The sequence below is a fragment of the Aulostomus chinensis genome, chromosome 19, assembly GCF_037954235.1.
Source record: "Aulostomus chinensis isolate RoL2024-O1b breed Wild chromosome 19, RoL_Achi_v1.0, whole genome shotgun sequence".
NCBI classification, from domain to species: domain Eukaryota; kingdom Metazoa; phylum Chordata; class Actinopteri; order Syngnathiformes; family Aulostomidae; genus Aulostomus; species Aulostomus chinensis.
The window spans coordinates 16,853,743-16,864,209 of record NC_141338.1 but is presented as its reverse complement, the minus strand read 5'-3'; the positions used below and the strand labels follow the sequence as shown (position 1 = coordinate 16,864,209).

The 10,467-nt window shown below is 41.0% G+C and overlaps 1 long non-coding RNA gene across 1 annotated transcript; it reads right to left on the bottom strand.

The window, feature by feature from the left end:
- Window positions 1-777: 777 nt before the first annotated feature.
- Window positions 778-1,755, bottom strand: LOC147244238 (uncharacterized). The gene is made up of 3 exons (XR_015110299.1): window positions 1,721-1,755; window positions 1,476-1,531; window positions 778-848 (listed from the first exon to the last, which is right to left on the bottom strand). It is a non-coding gene; the product is annotated as an uncharacterized LOC147244238 (long non-coding RNA).
- Window positions 1,756-10,467: the final 8,712 nt, after the last annotated feature.

The window sequence follows — 10,467 nt, the reverse complement described above, 5'->3', positions numbered from 1 at the left end:
ATGCATGTATTGGCCTGTGTGGATGAAAGCTTGCAAGGAATGATGCCTTTTTGCCTCTTGGCATATTCTTGTAAGTTGAAAATATTCAATTTTGAGCAAAACTTAGCTTGAAGCTGTGTCAGGAAGATTCTCCTGACGTCTCTTGAGTCAGACAGCGGAGGACAAGCAGAATGTTGGCTGCTGCCACGCTTCAGTCTTCAGGCTGATATTTTTAGCCGCTACGGGGACGCGCTTGCTAGCAGGAGACATCAGGAGGATTGAGTGATGTGAGGCTAGCCTCCATAGCACTGCAGCTCGTCCCAACTAGCGTGCCAAAGTATGCTAGCTAGCGTGTCTGCTCATCGCTGTTGCTCTGCTGTTTAACAACATAAAGTGGATCAAGTTAAATGTGCTGGTTAAACATGAAGTATCAGTGCTGCAAGCAGGGGCGGCTAATTTAGCGTACGTGTGCAGTCGTGAGCAGCTTAGGTTGGCTTCATCTGACTCAAACACAGATTACGTTTATACTTCAGCAATTTTGCCTGAGAGATGCGAAAAAACACACATTAAACTGCAGTTGGACAACTACAGAACAACCTCTTTCTTGGAGGAGGTTCTCAAGTTACAGACACACAAACAACAAAAACTCCCACAAGTTTGGTTGCCACAAGGGAGGTCCCTTGAACACAACTTCAGGATTTATTCTTGAAGAGCATAGACGTTAACATTTAAACCACGCGGTGTCTCACTGCTTTCCACTGCTGCTTCACAACAAAAGGTTCAAGTCCCAGCTGTCCCGGGTCCTTTGTACAGGGAGCGTTCATGGTCTCCTCCTGTCTGCGTGGGTGTCCTCCAGGCGCTCCGCTCCCCTCCACCATCAAAGACATACATGTTAGGTTAATATTCCAGACCGAGACCCTGGCAGAGGATCTGGAGCTGATCCCTGAGTGCCTCACATGGCCGCCATGCAGAGGACTAATTTTGTTGTATGTACGTACAGTGACTACAAAGACCTCCGCCTCTTTCTTGGGTAACTGAGATTCGTGGTGTTTTTATGTTTCACTTGAAAATGATATGCGCATAATTTTACTAATTCTTTGTTCATATCTTATGTTATAAAGAGACCTAATTCCATTTCCGCTTCTCCACTACCTATTACTACACCTTTTGCCCTCATTTCCGAGTGCTGCTCACTCTCCTTGAGGGCTTAATGAAGATTTCTCTGCCTCTTTAAATCCTTCTTCCAGGGGTTCACTCTCCCCTCTGTCTCATAATTAAGTCAGTATATGAGCCGTAAAGACTGAACTCTCCTGAAATAAACCCTGAGAATTCCACACCATCTGCTCCTCTCCACTCCTTTTCCACTGTGGCCTCCCACCATCACAGCTCCTGCCACCCTTGCTACTCTCCCTCCCACATGTTTGAAGGAAGGAGAAACGGCGTCACAGTCAGAAAAATTCGCCGTGCAGCATTTAATTATCAAAAACAACACTTACTTTCTACATCTGTCCCGACCGACATATCTTTTCTCATGCATCCTGATATCTGTTTCCTTTAACGTCAGTCCCCAAGGAAGAAAGAAAGCAGAGCTGAGAAGATTGCTGTCCACATTTTAGTGGGTAGACATTAATTAATCATCACTTATTCATGCCATAAAACACAGACTGTGTCCCAGGGACTGGCCTAAAATGGACTATTTTACATAAAAAAAACATCTTATCTTAAAGTCAAATCAACTTACGAAAACACATTTGTTGTTGGCAGTGTTTTGATCCATGTCCTAAATTAAATATCTGGTGGTGCCCTTGCAAAATAACGTTGGGGGGAAAACCTCAGTAGGCCACGCTTCGTTATTCAGCTTGAACTTCCCTGTTTGACAGCAAACGGAGATTCAGGACTGGACATCGGCCCCCACAGGCGGGACAGCAGCTCAAGCGCGACATGGAGAAGACCAAACAATTGATACTTGAAACAGCTGATCAAGAGGCAACTGCTTGGCTTGGGGATGTTGCTAAATACATGTGAAAAGGATGTGAGCGTTACAAACCAGAAGGTCTCGATAACAGCTGAAGTCAGAGCTGGAAGGAAGGCGAAGGTTTTACAATGAGGAGAAGCCTCCTATATGAATACATGGTGGTTTTCGCCGACGATATCGTTGCATAACTCGAAAAAGGTGACTGTGAGTGGACCCGCCGTTACTCTGAGAATCACTAAAACCTCTCTTGCTCTTGGGGCTTATCCTCAAATGACTGGAACTGCTAGAGTGACTTGACACGACGCATAAATGCAAGAAGGCGAGTTAAATAATAGACGTAAAAAGAATTACTTTGAAGATGACAATCTATTTTTTATTATTTATGATTGGAATCAGTTGAAAGATTATTTCAGTCCGCTGACATCCATCGCTTCCCTCGTTCAGCTCTCTGATAGCTTGATTCAGTGAGGGAGGAGGACTGCTGGTGAAAGTTCGGGCCGTTTTATATGACTGTCGTTTATCCAAAAAATAAAAATGTGTCAGGTTAAACTGTGTCCTGTGTCCAGGAATCATTATTGCAGCAAACACTTCAATTGCATTTATTAAATAAATGACATTTTGGAGTCATCCCGCGTCCTAAGAAGGCCAATCTGATCTTTGAGGACCTCGTACATCGTGTTAATCTTCTTGGACCTTTAGTGTTGCGGTCCGTAGAGCCACAGTGACATACTACTGCTATGGGCCTCCCTTGGGTGCAGCTCTCAGTGATGCATCTCACATCAGCTGCGGCCAGGTGAAATATATCAATATCTGTGGGCTGATAACCGTTTAAGCCAGTTCGATCTCACGGCGTCAGAGAACCAATCCCTCACCTTTATTCATCTGGCTGGCCTTCGTCTGCTCCTGTCTGACTCCAGCCATTAATTACCCTCCAGCTGGATCCAAACACTGGTGACAACGCGCGGCAAACACGCCACGGTAATAGAAACTGATGAGGACTCGCTGGCTGTGCCTCTTCGCCGGGCTCTCCCAGACGAGGCTGTCACGATTTTTATTTTTTGTCATACATCTGAGGTGATGCCTCCCGAGCATCCGTGCTCAGCTCGGGCCTAGCTTGTGTATATTTTGTCAGTACCAATAGGTTCATACTTCCCTGACGCTGTAGCGGCGGATGCGCTGTGGCATATTGTGTGTGTGAATGTAGCACAAACAATGACAAAGCCTTTATCTCTCTTGCTGGAGGAATCCAAGAGAAAAGCTCCTTTCTTTGGTATCTGCTGCAATTTCTTCAAAGCCACTTTCGTAAAAGATTGAAATGACGCTTTGGTACAAGTGCTTTGATGGTAACTGTGTATAAAATGAAATTGGAAAAACTTTTAAAGAGCAGGCTCTTTGACTGGAAAGTCTGTCATTTTGTTCTCCCCAGTGGAAACACATTTTCTTTGCTACAGACTATAAACAATAGAGCCTGCTGTGAAGAGAGATTTTTGGGAGATAGCATGAAAAATGTAGGATGCGGGGTAATTCGGTGGCTGGTCATCACATCCTCAGCACCCAGTCTCTGAATAATATCGCAGTACACACTGTCTAACATTACCAATGAGACCAGGACTGAATCAATTCAATATGAAGTTGAAGAGGTGAGCCAAAGAAAACACGTGAGCTGCATGGAACGTCACATTTTCTTCAAATTATAATTCATATAATTGTTATGCTGCCACAGGGCCCGTTGTGAAAGCGCTTGTCCGAGTAATTGAAGGGATTGATACAATTAATGGAAAGTCAGAGGTAAATATAATTTTGTACCTCATTTACAGCACTGTGATAATTCCTTAAAGCATCATTCTGGATGATTTACCTCAATTGTGACTTGATCTTTAATAAGTTAAAGGACTCACATCGAGCAGTATAGTTGAATTTCTCACTGACTTGGTGATCCGGTTCTTTATGGTTCATTTTACTCAAGTGGCTGTACACAGTCCATCCATCCATCCCTTGTCTTCTGCTTATCCCTGTTAAGGGTCGTGGGGGGTGGAGCCTATCCCAGCAGCCTTCAGGTGAGAGGCGGGGTTCAACCTGGACAGGTCACCAGTCCATCACAGGACCAACACATAGAGACAGACAACCATTCACACTCACAGTCACACCTACAGTCAATTTAGAGTATCAATCAGCCTCGTCCTCTCTTGATGTCTTTGGACTGTGGGAGGAAGCTGGAGTACCAGAGAGAACCCACACAGGAACAGGGAGAACATGGAGTCTCACACAGAAAGATCCTGTGCTGGAGCCGGGACTAGAACCTGGAACCTTCTGGCTGTGAGGCCACAGTGCTGACCACTGCACCACCGTACCACCGCTGTACACAGGGCTTTATTGGGTATATAAGAGGCTTGCGCTTTATTATCATTGTAAGTGCTTAATCTATGTTATTCTGAATAGTAAGCGTTGCCACAGTGGATCAGACTAATAGCTGAGGATGCTGATGCTGAAGATGTGTTGATATGAACATGGCTACTTCCGGTTATAGCGTGGCTCTGCTAGACGTTCCAGATCTGTGACCAGTCCTTTCACGAGGGTTGCTAGGCGCATAAAACTGTTTAGTAGCAGGCTTGGTGACCTGTGACGTCAGCAGCGGAGTCTCGTAACTGTCACTCCACGAAAATGGAGACAAACGTTGTGCACTGAAGCTTTAAACTGATACGTGATTCCATTGCCAATAATCATATTATTGTTTTGAACACTTGCAAAATGAGTTTCTTGTCTCGCAGGCGTCGTTCTGGTGCAGTTTGTGAAGGCGCATGACGGGATTCAGGTCCTGAACAAGATTACACAAAAACCATTGAACCTTTTAATTTTTTTGGGGGGGCGGGGGGGGCATGAAAGGAAGGAAGAGGAATCTTTTAGTTTGTGGAGGTCATTTCAAAAAAACATTTTTTAAATTTTTTATGACAATTTTAACATTGCATAATATTGTAAATTTAAAGTACCAGATGTATCGTGGAAAATAAAAATGTGTGTGTTTTAAAAACAAAGAAAATCTCTCATCTGCGCCAAATCTGGATATAATAGCAGATTTTGCGGCTCAGGATTTCATTTACTTTTTTTTTCTTTCGAAGAAGGTTTAGGAGTTATGAATTATATTTTGGAATCTATCTAGATCTGATAAAATCATATCGTCTTGGTAGAGGTACCTGCTAGTTGTCGGTACGATTATTACCTCTCAACTTTAATATTCACGCAACGCACTTCATGAGAGCAATTCTGTTCCAACACCGAAGACCCAGATACTCCAAACTGATGAGACGATTTACATCTGGTTCTGAAAGTGAGAAAAACACCGTCAGCTGAAGTCTGAACTTGTTGTAGCTGATGACACAGCTTAATAATACTTTTAGAATCCTTGTTTTTGTACTGGCATTGATACCCCCCACACATTTGATCCATGGTGCTTTCATAAACCCTGTTGGACTGCACCTGTGGAAGCCTCAGCTTCCATCTGGCGCCGTCCGCAAAGCTGGCTGCTACCTGAGAGCTGTGGGGAGGCAGGAGAACAAGAAGACAGGTGGCTGCTTACTCACCTTTATGAATATGTATACGTGTGTGTGTGTGTGTGTGTGAGTGTGTGTGTGTGTGTGTGTGTGTGTGTGTTTCCATTTCTGTGTCTTTCTCAGAGCGTCCGCATGATGATACAAGAACTCATTCTGAGGGGAAAAAAAGTACTGAACTTAAATCTTGGAAAGACACTCGGAAAGGGTCGAACCAGTTCAGACAGCCAGGCGAGTGCTCATGTGGCGAATGTTAAATTTCATTGCATGACCTTATTTATTGTACACATTGTCTGCAACACGTTCTGTTTAAACCGCGGCTGAAACGCTACAGATGAAAACGCAGCACAGTTCAACTAGGCCGTGTCTGGAAAGTGTAGATAACTTTAAGTCCATGAGCGGTATCACAAATACACAGCTCACATATGTATTGACAGCAGCAAAATAAAAAAAAAAAACTGTGATTTGTGAATCCTGGGGTTATCGTTGGAGTGCCGTATCCATATTTATGGGCAGCTGTCAGCACTCATTCCCTTCAGTATTTTCCGCCTAACCCTAAATCAAATCCCGTCAACTCGGAGCTCTTTGACAAACTGCTAACTAAGTGAAAGACTTCGCTGAACTCTTCTTCACTTATTGCGGATCAGTAAATGTGAAATGTGGTTAGAAGTTTTTCACTTTTATTGTCAACTGTTATCCCTTTATGTTCAAAAGAATAATTGTAATTTCACTCCAAAAAGTACAGATTTGGAAAATGCGGCAGCAACAGTGACAATTAGTAAAATGAAGGCAGCAGAGAACAACACATTTGTTTGTGTGTTAGAGTGGAAAATGAGCCAAAGAGGGACACGTTATTAAAGTTTGGGTGGAAACAGGAAATGACATGTTTTATTTCAACTTTAATGTACTCCTCCTTGTGCGTCCACCAGATCCACCTCTCATTCGACCAGAAACACCTGAAGAACTCGGTGGTGAGGGTCAGGTCTTTTCTGAACTTCAGATGTCTGGTGGGAGTCCCTGCTGGAAGGAAGTCGAGAATCTATATGTCTGCTGTGGCCGTCTGACACCACTGAATTACGAGATGGCGTTGGGGCGTCCATGTTGCGATGTTGGATTTTTTACTGTGAGCTTCACAGCAGCAGCTAAAAAAAGAGCAAATAGTTTTGGGAGTTTGAGCTAATGATTGTTCAACAAAAGTCGTATTCACTGAAGTACATATAATGCCAGGAACATCTTGGGTCAGGAAAGAGGTGGATTGGCCACGACTGTTGCTGGGCGAAGGCGTGGTGCAGCAACACACCCCCCGAGTCACAGGTCACCCTGTTGATCTGACCTAGAATTACAAGTCCTCGTCATTCCTACGACATCCTGGAGGAAGCAAGCCTGATGAAGCAGAGATCATGTCATTCACATCAAAATCACACCGTTCTGTCTTTGTTCCACAGCACAGTAATTGTGTTCTGCAGCGCCATGCCGCTGGGGATATTTGCTCCAGAGTGCAGCATTGGCGCAGTGACAGACTGACAGACATGATGAGTACGTTTTTTATAATCTTTTAATTCAATGTTATAGACTCAATTGACCTCAACAATGATATGCGTCCTTGAAGTTTTGGTTGAGGAGGGTGAAGTTAAATCGGATTTCAATACTCCATGGCAACCAGATAATGATACAATTCTTTGTTAATCTATATATAAAAAAAATCCTGAAAGGGATGCTCTGCTGCAAGAGAAGAGAAGAAGGATTTTCAAAAAGGCATCAACAGCCATGGCCGCCGTGCTGTTGTTGAGGTTCCTGCTCTGCCTGTAGCCCTGAGGTTGAAACCCAATCCCGTCTCAGTGGCTCCGGTTGGAATGATTTCATGCATGATGTAATTTTTAAGCAATACTTTTCAACTTTAAACCCACGCATCTGTCACAGGGTGTCAAACATCCTTTATACCTACTCATGCATTCTGTATCACTTTAGCAACTTGTAGCGGCCTCATTTGTGTCCATCATGATGTACTGGGATGTCACTGGATGACAGTTGAGCTTAGATGTGAGGGTATATCATAAACATCTCAGGCGGGGAACAAAACCATGTTTTTATAAAGGCAAAAATTGCTCGGCGCGCTGCATGGACTTTATTTTTCATATTTTCTATCTTGACGTGCTGCCAGAGTAAAAGAACACGACAGATGTTACGCTACATTGTTGTCAACACATGAAAAAGGTGCATGCAGACTCTGTCCAGCCTGTTGGTTGGACAGAGCTGGAGTGGCACAGCTGGAGAAGCACAGCTGGAATTAAACATGAACACACATTACTGCACATGAACACATGTTACTGCAAATGAACACACATTACTGCACATGAACACATGTTACTGCAAATGAACACACATTACTGTACATGAACACGTGTTACTGCACATGAACACATATTACTGTACATGAACACATATTACTGTACATGAACACATATTACTGTACATGAAAACACAGTACTGTACATAAACACATATTACTGTACATGAACACATTACTGCACATGAACACAACTGTACATGAACACACATTACTTTACATGAACACATACTACTGTACATGAACACACATTACTTTACATGAACACATACTACTGTACATGAATACACATTACTTTACATAAACACATAACTGTACATGAACACATATTACTGCACATGAACACATAACTGTACATGAAGAAATATTACTGTATATGAACACATATTACTGTACATGAACACATTACTGTACATGAACACACATTACTTTACATGAACACATATTACTGTACATGAACACACATTACTTTACATGAACACATAACTGTATATAAACACATTACTGTACATGAACACATTACTGTACATAAACACACATTACTGTACATAAACACACATTACTGTACATGAACACATTACTTTACATGAACACATTACTGTACATAAACACACATTACTGTACATGAACACATTACTGTACATGAACACACATTACTGTACATAAATACACATTACTGTACATAAACACATATTACTGTACATAAAAACACATTACTGTACATGAACACACATTACTTTACAAGAACACATATTACTGTACATGAACACACATTACTTTACATAAACACATATTACTGTCTGTGAACACATATTACTGTACATAAATACACATTACAGTACATAAACACATATTACTGTACATAAACACATATTACTGTACATGAATACACATTACAGTACATAAACACATATTACTGTACATAAATACACATTACTGTACATAAACACATATTACCGTACATGAACACACATTACTGTACATAAATACATATTACTGTACATAAACACATATTACTGTACATGAACACATATTACTGTACATAAACACACATTACTGTATATGAATACATATTACTGTACATAAACACATATTACTGTACATGAACACATATTACTGTACATAAACACACATTACTGTATGTGAACACATATTACTGTACATAAACACATATTACTGTACATGAACACATTACAGTACATAAACACATATGACTGTACATGAACACATATTACTGTACATAAACACACATTACTGTATATGAACACACATTACTGTACATAAACACACATTACTGTATGTGAACACATATTACTGTACATAAACACATATTACTGTACATGAATACACATTACAGTACATAAACATATTACTGTACATAAATACACATTACTGTACATAAACACATATTACTGTACATAAACACACATTACTGTACATAAACACATATTACTGTACATGAACACATATTACTGTACATAAACACACATTACTGTATATGAACACATATTACTGTACATAAACACATATTATTGTACATGAACACATATTACTGTACATGAACACATATTACTGTACATAAACACACATTACTGTATGTGAACACATATTACTGTACATAAACACATATTACTGTACATGAATACACATTACAGTACATAAACATATTACTGTACATAAATACACATTACTGTACATAAACACATATTACCGTACATAAACACACATTACTGTACATAAACACATATTACTGTACATGAACACATATTACTGTACATAAACACACATTACTGTATATGAACACATATTACTGTACATAAACACACATTACTGTATATGAACACATATTACTGTACATAAACACACATTACCGTACATGAACACACATTACTGTACATGAACACATATTACTGTACATGAACACATATTACTGTACATAAACACACATTACTGTATATGAACACATATTACTGTACATAAACACACATTACTGTATATGAACACATATTACTGTACATAAACACACATTACCGTACATGAACACATATTACTGCCTCATCCTGTTTGTTCCTGTTGTAAATTACCAGCCAGGAAAATAATGTAGCATATTTAATATCCTATATACTTTGTTGGGAATGAATCAAAATCAGCAATAATGAGTATTGTTAAACAAAACCATGATATTTTCTCAGTCTTCACTGCACAGCTTTGAATCCAGCAGTAACTAATCCTGCAAAAACAAGCCAGCATTGAAATAAATTACATTTCGAATGCTGGCGTCCGAATGCTGTGGTCCCTTTAAAGCAGCAGACTGATCTCATCTCACACCTTCCCTTAGTCTCCAGAAAATGTCTGCAAAAGGACAAGTGAAATGATAATGATAAGACGGAGCTGCCGACTACTGGGGGGGGGGGGGGGGGTGTGGGGGGGTAACAGTTTCACATCCAGTCTTTCCTGCAGTTGCAGCTCTACTTCCCGGGATGGTGACAGCTGTAGCTGTTGGAGCTGACAAGGCAGATCTGACTCATAGCTGCACTGCAGTCTACCCACCTTGCTTTCCACAGCCACATCGCTATGATGCAGGGAGTCAAGTCTCCTCCACAGATCCGTCGATGAAATGA